Source organism: Cebus imitator, unplaced genomic scaffold (assembly GCF_001604975.1).
Source record: "Cebus imitator isolate Cc_AM_T3 unplaced genomic scaffold, Cebus_imitator-1.0 Scaffold28, whole genome shotgun sequence".
Taxonomy (NCBI): domain Eukaryota; kingdom Metazoa; phylum Chordata; class Mammalia; order Primates; family Cebidae; genus Cebus; species Cebus imitator.
In genome coordinates this window covers 740,586-753,322 of record NW_016107343.1, presented here as the reverse complement: position 1 = coordinate 753,322, position 12,737 = coordinate 740,586, and positions in this window count along the sequence as shown.

The window sequence follows — 12,737 nt, the reverse complement described above, 5'->3', positions numbered from 1 at the left end:
AACATATAGGGCTTGGTACTATCCATGGTTTCAGGCATCCACTGAGGGGCTTGGGCTGTCTCCCCTGTGGATGACTGGGGTTACTGTAGTTTATATACGTAAATGCTTAGAACAGTACCTGGCACTGATTCCTTGTACTATGAAAATTTGCTACAATTGTTATTATAACAATTATTATTAGTAGGAAGAACCAGTTGCTTCCCCACTAATATATCCAGTGATTGCAGCTCTTCTAGCAGAATCCTCCCAGATAAGCATCACCCAGGAGTCCTGTTGTCCCTCCTCCCACACTTCATGACACATTGAACAACCGAGTTGCTAAAACAAGGGGTAATGTTTTTGATAAACTTCAAATTGCCTGCATAGCCCAATGATTCCCAGGGAAATAGGAAGTCCTCATTATAAGCGCAGTTGAGAATTCTAAAACTTCTCTAAAGTTGTAAAACTGTGTCATCTTTTGTGGGTGTATTTTTACACACCTCACAAGAGAGGTTAAAAACAAAAAACAAAAACAAAACAAAACAAGCTTGATGCTAACATGGAGTTGCCGGTTCAGCACTGGCTTCAGGTTACACTGATACGTTACACATTCCTTACATGGTGTGACCTGTGTTTTGGGCACAAAGCACGCTGCTTCACATTTACCAGATAAGAGCAGTCATTCATTACCTTTCTTTATCCCTCTTCCATCATCTTCCATCCAAACCCCGGCTTCCTAGTTTGCCTCCTAGGGTTTTAAAGAGGCAATCCCATTAAAGCTTTCACAGTAGATTTGAATGATCAGTTGAATTAACCTTGGCCTTCAATTAGGTCACAGATGTCACATGTAGGTCACCCTCCCATCTGAGTCATCCAACTTTGTTCTTTCCTTCTGAGTTTATTTATTTATTTATGCATTTAAAAGGAGAGTTTTTAATCTGAATAGCGTTCTAATTTGTTGATTGGAGAGTGAGGAAATGCACTTTTCAAATGGTCTCTGGAATAGAGCTAGGCTAGACCTCAGGTGCCCCCCACCTCAATATTTTCACTAGTCCCTCCCCTCTCCCTCCAGCCTCCAGCACCAAGAGGGCCTAGGTGGATCTGTAAGGGATACTTCCTGTGGCCAGCCTCGCATCCTCTCAGCTCTCCGCTTTTTCTAGTGAGTATTATAGCAGCCTGCTTCCCACTAGTGCAAGCTGAAAGCCTGTCACCTTAGTTGCATTCATACCTTTCACTTTCTGCCAGGGTTTCTGATTCCTGCAATATCCTCTCGGCATTCATGCTGTGTAGCCTGGAAGTGAAGGTGCTTTAATACCCCAGCGAGACTGGAGCCCCTATGAGTAAATCTCTCCTCTTCTTTCACACAGGCAACTTCGAGGCACATTCTACCTGGTTCTCTAGAGTCTTTGTGGGATCATGCCCCTCTAGCATGGCCCACAGGTTGACCAACTCCAGAACTCACATTTGAATCAGGTTTTCCTTCTCTGATGCCCTCTCTCCCCAGTTCCCCATTCCTGTTCCATGGGATCACTTATCAAAATAGACTCTCTGCTTTCTGCAGGGAACCCAGATTACAACAGTGCCAAAGACCAGTAAACCTCCACCTGGCCATTCACCTTTGTGCTGTTCAAGGGAGGATTAACATGTTTACAGAATACAATTTATAAAACAGAAATTTGGCAGAGTATTTGTGAACAACTAAGGTAAACTCAGTTGTTTGAAATTTAATGCAACCAATATTTGTTGGTGTTTAGCTAGAGCCAGGTGCAGACAGGCTTTGGGAAGACAATGGCAAATGATCCCTTCCTGAGATTGTAGCCCAAAGTGTGTGGCTCCATCCCTCTGCCAACAGTTCCTCTGAGAGAGAACAGAGGTCTACCCTGCATATGAAAGGTAGGCACATCTCAGGATGGGAGCTGCATTAGGTGTAGGTCAGACTGCCTGCATTCTCTTCCTGCTCCGTTACTTCTAGCTGGGTAAACTACTAAATCTCACCAAGACTCAGTTTCTTCCTCTTTGAAATGTGGAAATCTTCGTAGAGTCATCATGAAGACTAAACGAAAAAAGAAATATGTGTAATGGTCTTATTATGCCACTGACATGTAGCAGGTATACAGCCAATTCTAGCTCTGCAGTAAGTTATTGATTTCTTCATGATGGGTTAGAGCAGTGAGGCTGTTGGTTTTCAATGAGAGGAGATGAAGAGGAGTAAGTATGAAGGGGCTGCTAGACCTCTGCCCAACCTGGGTCTAGCTTTAATATTAGGAACACATAAAGGATAATTCAGCTAAGAAAGAGGTATTAACAACTAATTATGTTAACAGATGTTAAACTTTTGGCATTTCTTTTATTAAGCAATTTACACCATGTCTGTGTTTTTAAAGTATTGCATTATATTTACACATTTAGACTACTTCTGTAGGATGACAAATGTGTTCTTAAATGCTGGCTATAATTTTAACTAAAATATTGACATCCCTACACATTTTGTACCACGCTTTGGCTAGTTTTCTTTTAACCAATGCCTCCTTCTCTCTAATTATTATAGTCAGTTGAAAATTCCTTGTACCTTTCATTTATAATACATGGCTGATTCTAGGGTGTCTCTGGGAAATTGTCTAACAGCCATTTTGTCAGAGATTGTTAAGGAAAAACAAAGAGCTCCTAAGTTGGAGGACAAGGAGGAATGGATGAGTAGTGGGAGAAGGGAGATTATGAAGGGATTCAAGCAGGAGGTTGATAAAGGCTAGTGTATTCTTTCGCCAAGAAGGGGGATGCCATGTGTGAGCTGGAGAGGGTCAGCAAGACAGGGGACAGTCTTTTTTGTAATAATCTTGAAGCCGTCTTGGACATGCCCATCCCCTCCTCCCACTGCTTGGATACCTGTCCCTATTGCCAGGGGCTTGGATGTCTCCCTCTCATGCCAAGCTTGCAGGTCTTCTCTGAAAGAAGGTTTTGCATTGTACCAGCAAAACCAGAGGGCAGACAATTTTCCTTTGCTTCCACCTCTCCATTTCTGTACCCCTATCAATCACCTGTTTTTCCCAGGTGACTGTGAAGATACTTTTGGCTAAAGAGGGCATTCCCAACACTCTGCCAGAGGAACAGATGAAGGATGAGTGAGAGGAATCTGTGGATAGGTGGGCTGGCTGGGCTGGCTTAAAGGATATCTTGCCGTGTGCTTCTGGATTAGAGGGTACCAAGAGGCTTATAGAGATCTCTTTCTTTCCAAACTCTCTCATTGGCTTTTTGGAGATTTTAGTATATCCTGAAATGAACAAGTCAGTGTAACCAGATGATTTTCCTTCAGATGAATGGCTTGTTGTACCTTTGCAAGTGTAGAAAGATTTATTAACTCATAATTTTATCAAATAGTAATGTGTGAGTAAATGTTTTAATAAGGTCACTAGTTCCACTACAATATGTTGTATTTAATAGCCTTTAAAGGTGAAATGAAATTATCAGCTCTTAGTTACTCTCCTCCAGCTTTCTTTAGACTCAATGAGGGACTTTTTATAAGCCAATGCCTCCCTTGCCCCCCATCCCTAACATGGCGCCCCACTCCCACAACACTGCTGCATTCAAGACAACATATGGTGTAATGGTTCAGAACTAGCATTCTGGGATAAGAAAGATTAAAATTAGAATCTTACCTTAGCCACCTATGTGAGCTTGGAAGAGTTCCTTAACTAGGCTTAAACCTCAGAATGTTTATCTATAAAATGGGATAATTATCCTACCTCATACAGTTTCTTCCAAAGATTGGATGAGATTGTTAATGCACATACAGTGTTTAACAATGTGCCTGACAGGGAGTATGAACTACATAATGTTAGCTATTGTATTGGTTATATATTACTGTGGGACAAATTTTCCCAAATCTTAGTGGCTTAAAACAAACATTTATTATCTCATACTGGGTAAGGCACAGGATCTGGGTGCGACTAAGTTATATGTGTCTACTTCAGGGTCTCTGACAAGGCTAATAATCAGGGTGTTGGTAGGGCTGCAATCTCATCTGAAGGTTCGACTGAGGTGGGATCTGCTTCCAAGTTCACTCTTGTGATTATTGGAATGATTCAGTTCCCTGTGGGCTGCTGGACCAAGGGACTCAGTTTCCCCCAGCTGTTGACTGGAGGTCTTCCTTAATTCCTTGAAATGTGAGCCTCTGTATCATGCAGCTCAAAAAGGCAACTGGGTTCTGTCAATGTGAGAAAGCAAGAGGGCAAGAGAGGGCCAGCAAGACAGGGGATACAGTCTTTTTGTAATAATCTCAGAAGTGGCATTCCATTCATTTTGTTATACTCTATTTATCAGAAGAAAGTCACTAGGTATAGACCACATCCAAGGAGAAAAGGATGATACAAAGGTGGACCACAAGGGAGTGGGTTTCATTGGGGGTCCATCTCAGAAGCTGCCTACCACAGCTATATTTATTAATATTATGAAAAAGTAACTTCCCATTTTACAGTACCACATTTTATCAAGCCTCTACTTGAAAACCTTCCTTGATTCCCCTTTGTTTATCATAGAAAGTCTACATGCCTTGCATAACACATGAGACTTTGCAACCCTGGCCTCTTTATCCTCTAGTTTCTCCCTGCCATGGTGTCCAGACATTCCAGGATTCACAATAATGCTCCAGGAGATTTATGTCATTGGAAGAGGTGATGTTTTCTGTTTTGATTCCTAATTTCTAAGCAAATCAATACACAAAATTATTTACCTATTCTTCTCTTTCAAAACAGAACAGGAGAACCTTTGAGTGTGTAGAAGCTGAGCATGTGAGATTTAAGAGTCAAAAATGTTGGAAGATGTTGCCATGCATATTCATGCCTCTGTGTTTTCTTGGGCTGTTGCTTTTCTTTCCTGTTTGGGGGACTCTTATTCATCCTTCAGATTCACACTTGGATGTCATCTTTTTTCAGTGAACACATCTTCAAGCTCCTCTGGCCTTACTTTCCCACTCCCCCACCTTCATCTCTTCACTGTTTCCCTGTAGCATTTTAAATATGTCCCTCTTATCTTTTGTTATAGACGGTGTGGATAAAAAGTGTTCTACAGGATCCTGGGATTCCGCACAAGAATGGGGTTGGGGATGGGGATGGAGATGGGGTAAGCTTACTTTCTTAAATAGGTGGTTTGTTTGGGTTTTATTTCCTCCCCTGACCATAGCCACCTTCTGTGGAGACTTTCTTCACCTGTAGACCTTGTTGCCCAAGACATCCCTGCCTATTTCCAGGATGGGCCCTTGTCCAAGCAGCAGCTCACCTTAGTGCAGAAATGCTGATGTATTAGGCAGTGTGTCCAAGTTCGTCAGCAGGCAAGTGGTAGAGCTGAGATTCAAACCCTGACAGTCTCCTTATATACCTCACATATACTTTCTACTTATACAGCTATACACATTGCAAGGGGAATAACTCTTTAAGTACCTTTGGTAGTCAGCTCTTCGGGTTCTGACAAAAGGTGCTTCAATGGTGTGAGGAAACCATAGAATTTTTTTCCATGCTTTGAAACTATTTGAAAACCAATACTTGGTCAGAAATGTTTCCCTAAGGGGCATTTACCAATAATTCTCTCTCTCTCTTTGTCTCTGGCTATTTCTTTCTTGCAATAAGATATTTGGTTGTGACAGGTTACTGCTGTCTTGCCTTCATAAATGTCCTAGTACCTTGAGTTTACTATAGTTTATTACATATTTGTTTCTCAGTTGCAGATTTTGACCTTCTATATATTGAAGTATTTCTCTAACTGGATTAGATAATACAGGGCAGAAATGGACCCCTGTTGGTTTTTTTCCTGCCTGGCACCCTACTTCTTTTGGGAATGGTACCCATCCCATGCCAAATTATCCTGGTGAGACTACTCAGCAAGGTATCTTAGTCCAACCCCCACCATAGGCACAGACCCCCTGGTCCAGTCTAGGCCTATCCTGATGGCAACAGTTACAGGTTTAGAGATGGGTGCAGAAGCCACACTAGGCCAATCAGAGTTTCTCTGGATTGCTAGAGAGAAGTTGAGAGAAGGAAATAATTCCCTGATTGTTAAGTTGGGAAAAAAGAAATCTGCCCTGGGGGAAGCCTTCCTCTCTGTCAGGTGGAAAGAGCTAGACTGTAGAAGAAGCCAACAAGGAAGTGGGACTGAGGACTGGAGATATGGATAGAGACATCACCTATTGTTTAAGCTCTTGAATCCATCAGTGCTTGATGTACTTTTAAGCTACATAACCTAATAGTTACCCCTCAAACGAATTAGAATGGAGTTTTAATCATTTGACAGACTGAAGTGATGATTAATGTAGAGGTCAGGGATGGCAAGTCAATTTCATCTCAGGTACAGGCCACACTATAAGAAGGGTTGCCAAATAGAATACAGGTTTCCCAGTTACATTTGAATTTCAGATGAACAATGAATACTTTTAGTATAACAATTTTTGGTGTATTTTTAGTGTAGGTATATCCCAAATATTACACGGGACAGACTTATAGCGGATTACTCACTGTTTATCTAAAGTTCAACTGTAATTGGGCCTTCTGTATTTTTATTTATGAAATAAATAGAATTAGTGGCTGCTTGCAACACTGTGTTGAGGATTCTGAGGCCACACTTCAACTCAGCAGGAAAGAATATGGTTATTAATTAATAATATTTGCTGTGAGTGTGGAAGTAGAGACAGATGCGTGAGTGCCATCCATGTACCATTCTTGGTTTGCCCTAAGTGTTTAGAAATGCTTTTCTTCTGTAGCCTTTGGCAATGTGATTTAGTACTAATATAAATAATGGTAGCCACCATTTATAGAGTCCCTTTACTCTAAGAGCCTTACATATGTCACCTAATTTAATCCTCATGACAATATTTTATTGGCTGTAGTTAACATCTGAGTCTCAGAAGAGTTAAATTCTCACAGACAGTAACTGGCAAAGCTGAGATTCAAACCTATGTCTATCTGATACCAAAGCTCATCATGCTTGTTCCAATTCATCGCTCTGCAGAAGGCAAATATTATTCTGACAGCTAACTGCTGAAGTCATCTTAAAATGCTATTCTACAAATTGCTATATAAACACTTATAAACCCAGTTCTTTGCCCAAAATGGTAAACTGCCCTTTCACAACAAAGAGCAGCAATTCAGCAACAAATTGGAGCCTTGCATGAGGCAGTGTTTTGGCAAACAGATTTCAACAGTTGATACCAGAGGAGTGCCAATTGTGAAAACTGGTTTTAGACTATAAATGATTATAGAAAACCAGCCTTATGACAAGGTGGGGGGATCGTGTAGCAGGGAAGCCTAGATGAGCCCTGCATGGAATTTAGGGTTGACTGTGGAGCTGGGAGGCTTTAGTTTCTCGATTATCGACATTACTTGATACACATTGTTTTGTCGAAGATCGAGTGCTATCATTTGAATGTGTCCTCCAAAAGTTTATGTTTTGGAAACTTGATCCCCAGTGTGTTGAGAGTTGCAGTCTAATAAAAGATGTTTGGGTCGGGGGGATCACACTTACAGATAGAATAATGCTGTTATCATAGGAATAAGGTCGCCCTCTCTTGCTCGTACTCTCCCTCTCCCTCTCTCGTTTTTTCATTTGATAATGCAGCAAGAAGTCCCTCCCAAGACACTGGCACCTCAGTCTTAGGCTTCCCAGCTTCTAGAACTCCAGAATTATAAATTACTCATTCTCAGGTATTCTGATATAGAAGCAAACTAAGACATGGAGGAAGGAAGAAGATGGCATGTGTGTAGGAGTGTATATGTCTTTTCAAAAAACTTTTCATGAAATTGATGTTTAATGTTTTTAACGTAGGATACAAGATAGGGAGATTACAGACATGAAGACAATGCAAAGGATAGGATAGGATGATATCTGTCCCCCGCCCTACTCCTTGGGAACAGGGATAAGAGAGAAACTGAAGGAAAATTGTCTAATTTGGGCATAAACAATGTTACTACAGGCAGAGTAGGAAAAAGGGGATATGGATACATGAAAGGCCATTTCCCACCCTGATGTACTACTGTATTAGTCCATTCTCACATTGCTGTAAAGAATACTACCTGAGACTGTGTAATTATAAAAGAGGTTTAAATGACTTACAGTTCCACATGGCTGGGGAGGACTCAGGAAACTTACAATATGGCAGAAGGGAAAGCAGGCATGTCTTACATGGCAGCAGCCAAGAGGAAATATCAAATATTTATAAAACCATCAGATCTTGTGAAAACTCACTCACTATCATGAGTACAGCATGGGAGAACCCCCATGATCCAATCCGCCCCCTCCCTCGACATGTGGGGATTACAGGTCCTTCACTCGACATGTGGAGATGACAATTTGAGATGAGATTTGGGTAGGGACACAGGACCAAACCATATCAGCTACCTAGCATCTACCTGAGGCTTTGAGGCATGGAGATTTGGGGACCATTTAACAGCAGCACCCTTGACCTCAGTTTTTTTTCCCCTTGGGAAAAGTCAAATCAGCACTTGCAAGGGTGTGACTTCAAGCTACTTCACATGCAGAGAACACTGGTATGAGTATCTGGTGGTAGGTGATGAAGGCTGACAGGGATGTTTATGAGCACATGTTCATGGTGATTCTAAAACATGCTTGGAGCACCTCGCAGGAGGGCTGGAAGCCCATATGAGCAGGGAGTCTTATACAGTTAGGGTTTAAAAGACAACTTTTCTACCTGCAGTCCAGTGAGGCCTGGGGCATCCAGTTTACAAACATGGAGCATAACTACAGAGATCAGAGAGAATAAATAGAAGAAATTTTGAACAGATAAAGGTTTAAATGATCTCATCAGAGACAAGGAGATAAATGCTGGATGAAGGTAATTCTTATCCAATAAATGAAAAGAAAGCTTTAAGGAGGAAAATGTAATCATTTTTCTCACCTGATCTCATAGGAATAGCTGTCCTCATCTTCCTCACTTCCGTTTCTGAGATGCGTGGCCTGACCCTGGTGGTTGCCCCCAGTGATAGCTGGAGCTTTGTTGTCATGTATTAGGAATCTCTGCTCCATGTCCTTTTCCTTTTGCCCCTTCCTATAAGATCACTGTCACCTTCAGAGTGTTCTATTTTAAGACCGGTATGTGCATTCTGAGATCAGAAGGCACCATTAACATTTCTCCAATATTGCAGGTTGTCCCTGGGGGACTTTTATTGTATTTTTCTGAACCTTATGAATGAGATGAATATTTCATTGTGCTTGTTACACAACAGTTCTTCATATATATTATTGAGCTCTGATTTCCACAAATGCTCTACATCCCCAAATATGGCTTGGTCTTGGCGCCTGCTGAGCATATGTCCTTTTAGACTTATCAGTGAGACACAAAAGGCATTTCTGCGAAAGAAAAGAGGAGAAAGTTAAATCAGCCAATAGCTCACCACTCTCAAAGCAGAACTGGGCTTTTGCAAGCTTAAAAGGAGTACTGGAATTTATAGCCAGGCAAATGTATTGGTATTTACAGCCAGAGCAAGGGAAAATTAAGGAGTGGGACATTTCTCATGGTTTAGGGCTAAGTCATGAGCAAAACCCCAGTGTTCTTCAGATATCTCCCGAAATATCATACCTTGCTCACAATGACCCACTAGCTTTTTTGCAGCTGGCAGAATCAAGTCCCAGACATGCAGTCTGACATTTCAGTCCCTTTGGGCCCACTGTTCAGCCTGTTCCCCTCAACTTTCTTTTGTGCCCTTCATAGTTAATAAGCCCAGCTACTCAATGTTCCTTCCCTGAGCCTTCCTATTTCTGATGCTTTTCTAGGCATTTTCTTCCACCAGGATGGTTAGTTCTCCCTATTCATCAAGGGCCATTTCAATTCCCCTTTCTCCCCTGGACCTCTGAGATGTCCACAGCAGAAAATTCATCATTCCCTCCTTGGAATGTCTATACCTTATCTTTCAGTCCCTCTGGTGGATCTGAACATTGTTTTATAGTCATTCCTGTGCCTACCTCGTCTCCCCTACTGGACTGTAATACCTACAGTCTCTCTTAAGGGTAAGTTCCACATCCCACTCTTCTTTGTGGTGCCCCATACCCTGTAATGCTTGACCGCATAGTGTTGGAAACATTGTAAGCCACAGTAAGTGTTAAGAGAATGACAACACAAGTGAATGATCCCTGCGGATTTGGAGTAGCAGTGGTTGAGTTCCTATTGTCTCTGAAAAAGTCATGTCTGGGCTAGCTACTGGAATCACCACATGATCTTTTTTGCCCAGGACATCCTTGTTGAGGATTCAGGGTGTATGAGGCCTAACCTGTGTGCTGCAGTCAGAGGAGAAAATTGAGCAGGTGCTGTGCACTGGAACCGATCTACAGGGTTCACTCCCAGAGCAGCAGGAGGTAGAAGTGACAGATCATCTGTAGCTGTGTTCCTAGATTTTCAGCTCCAGCCTTTCTCCTTCCTCTGGCCTCCCTCACTTTCTACTCCCAGACTAGATGACCTCACCACTTTCCCTACCACCAGCTCCTCTAATTCCAGACCAACTCCAACTCGTGGCAGCAGTGGGCAAAGAGTGCTGGTGGAGGTGGAGGAAGGTCTCCTGTCTGGGCTCCAGGTTCTCTGTGTTGCCTGCGCCTTGGCTAATATAATCGCTGGAATCCCAGTTATGATCCCTCAGTGACCTGCTACAAAGAAATGCCCATGGTCCCTGCCTGTCCCAGGTTCCATTCCTCTCCTCCTAGCCTATCGGGGACCCCAATCCTCTTAAATGATTCATGATTCTTTGTTCCATCTCAACCTCACAGCCATAGTTTTGACCTTCCTTATCCCCTATCCAGACAACTGGATATGCCTTCCTGGTCACTCTCCCTGCCTCCTGGCTGGTTCCTCCAGATTCATCCAGCATATCCTGAAACTGCATTTGTTCTTTTACTCCCCTGTGTAACCCACTCAGTACTTCCTATTATCTGTTAAAGAAGGCACAGTCTCCTTACCATAGCACACAAGGCCTTGCATAAATTTGCCCCTTCTCCTCCTCTGGGCTCCACGTTTGCTATTTCCTACCTGAACTTTGCACTCAAGGGCCCCAGCCCCATCATGCTGTTTCTCACTCTATCTTCTCTGATACCATCATATTTGCTTCTAATACCCTTCCAACCTTCATACTTCTTAATTGGCCAACTATCATATTTTTCTTGGGAATATTTCCTAATCACAACCCTTCAGGATAGGTTAGATTAGATGCTTCTCTTTCGTGCTCCTTTGTATATTATAACACCTGGCTATGGCAGGTCGACTCTTAAACCTCATCTAGACGTGGGTTCCCCTGATATTTTTCCTCCAGCATTACCATTCAAATCCACACATTTCCCTGTCAACATCCCTCATTAACATGTTATGCATCATGGTCATGTTGCAATCAAATGCAAAGGAGGTAAAAACTGTGGCTCTGACTTTTTTTTCTGCACCCAATCACAGAAGGACCTTATAAAATATTCTGAGATAAAAGAGTATGCAGGATATCAGTGGGTGGCAAACACCACACATAGAGCCATTCAGGATGTTAGAACTCAGCAGTAGGCATCATGAAAGGCTCTATTCAAGGGAACTGAAGGAAAAGGAGCCAGTGAAGTGGGTGGGCTTGAGATATTCTCTGCAGAACTATGTCCCTCAAGTCCAAGCCGGATCACTCCAATTCCATAATCTAAGCCAACTTCCCAATAAGTGTACATTCTTGTGAGAAGAAAAGATGAATGAAGGGATGTGGCCTTCCTAGTACAAAAGTATTATTATTGTTGGAACACAGACACAAAGGAAATGATCTGCAGAGCACCTCAGAGGTATCATGGCTGTCTATGAAGAAGTGTGGGTCAAGCTCATACTAAATTCAGAATTGAGGGCTTGGCCAATCCTTGACTTTCTTTGCAACCCAAACCAACCAAGCTCCCCATCCTTCTAGGTCTTTTGCAATACTTGTGTAACATGAGAGATGTGTATAATGTGGTCCTCTTATACTCATTACTACAGAAAATAACATGGTCTCTTTGGCCCTGCTCAAGACTGCTACCTTTTTAAGAAGGCTAGGAAGTCCCATCCACCACCTTCCTCAAGATGCCTGTCTCCCGCAGGTACTTCCCATTCCAATGGACTTATTCACCATCAGTTTGGTAGTGGATATTAAGTTAAATTAGTACTTAATGGTTTCTAAATTGCTCTGCTGTGGATTAGACCATGGTGCTCCTTCTTGATTTAAACAGGAAATTGGATCGCCATTTGCTGGGGTGGTGATTTGTGCTCTGGCAGCCTTCGCAGGTCCGTAAGTAAACTAGTGGATTTCCCTGACATGGTAATCGGCCTTACTGTCTACAGTCATCACACATTTTTCTTATACATTGAATTAATGTAGAGAAGCAGGATAGTTGATGGTTTCATTTGTTGTACCATTAATGAAACATAAAGCAGATGTGTGAAAAACTGTCTTAGTAACAGAAACTGCATTGCAAATTATTTATCTGCAGAAATCATGTCCTGAATGTAAGGCGGGAACAAAATGTAGTTTCGCTCTTGACAGTACTAGGTCAAACTATATTAAAAAACCTATTAAGCATAAAGTCTCTTGCTGCAGTTAAATATAAAACACAATTTGTTCTCTCAGTTCAGCACAGTGTTAAAATCTTACAAAATCAGCAGTACTTTGGACCCACTTGTGTATGAATTTCACTTTCTTTTTTTCTGGTCACTTCCTAGGTAACTCACTAGATGATGACAGTGAGAGAAACGTATGTACTCCCCTAGGTTGTCTCTGTGA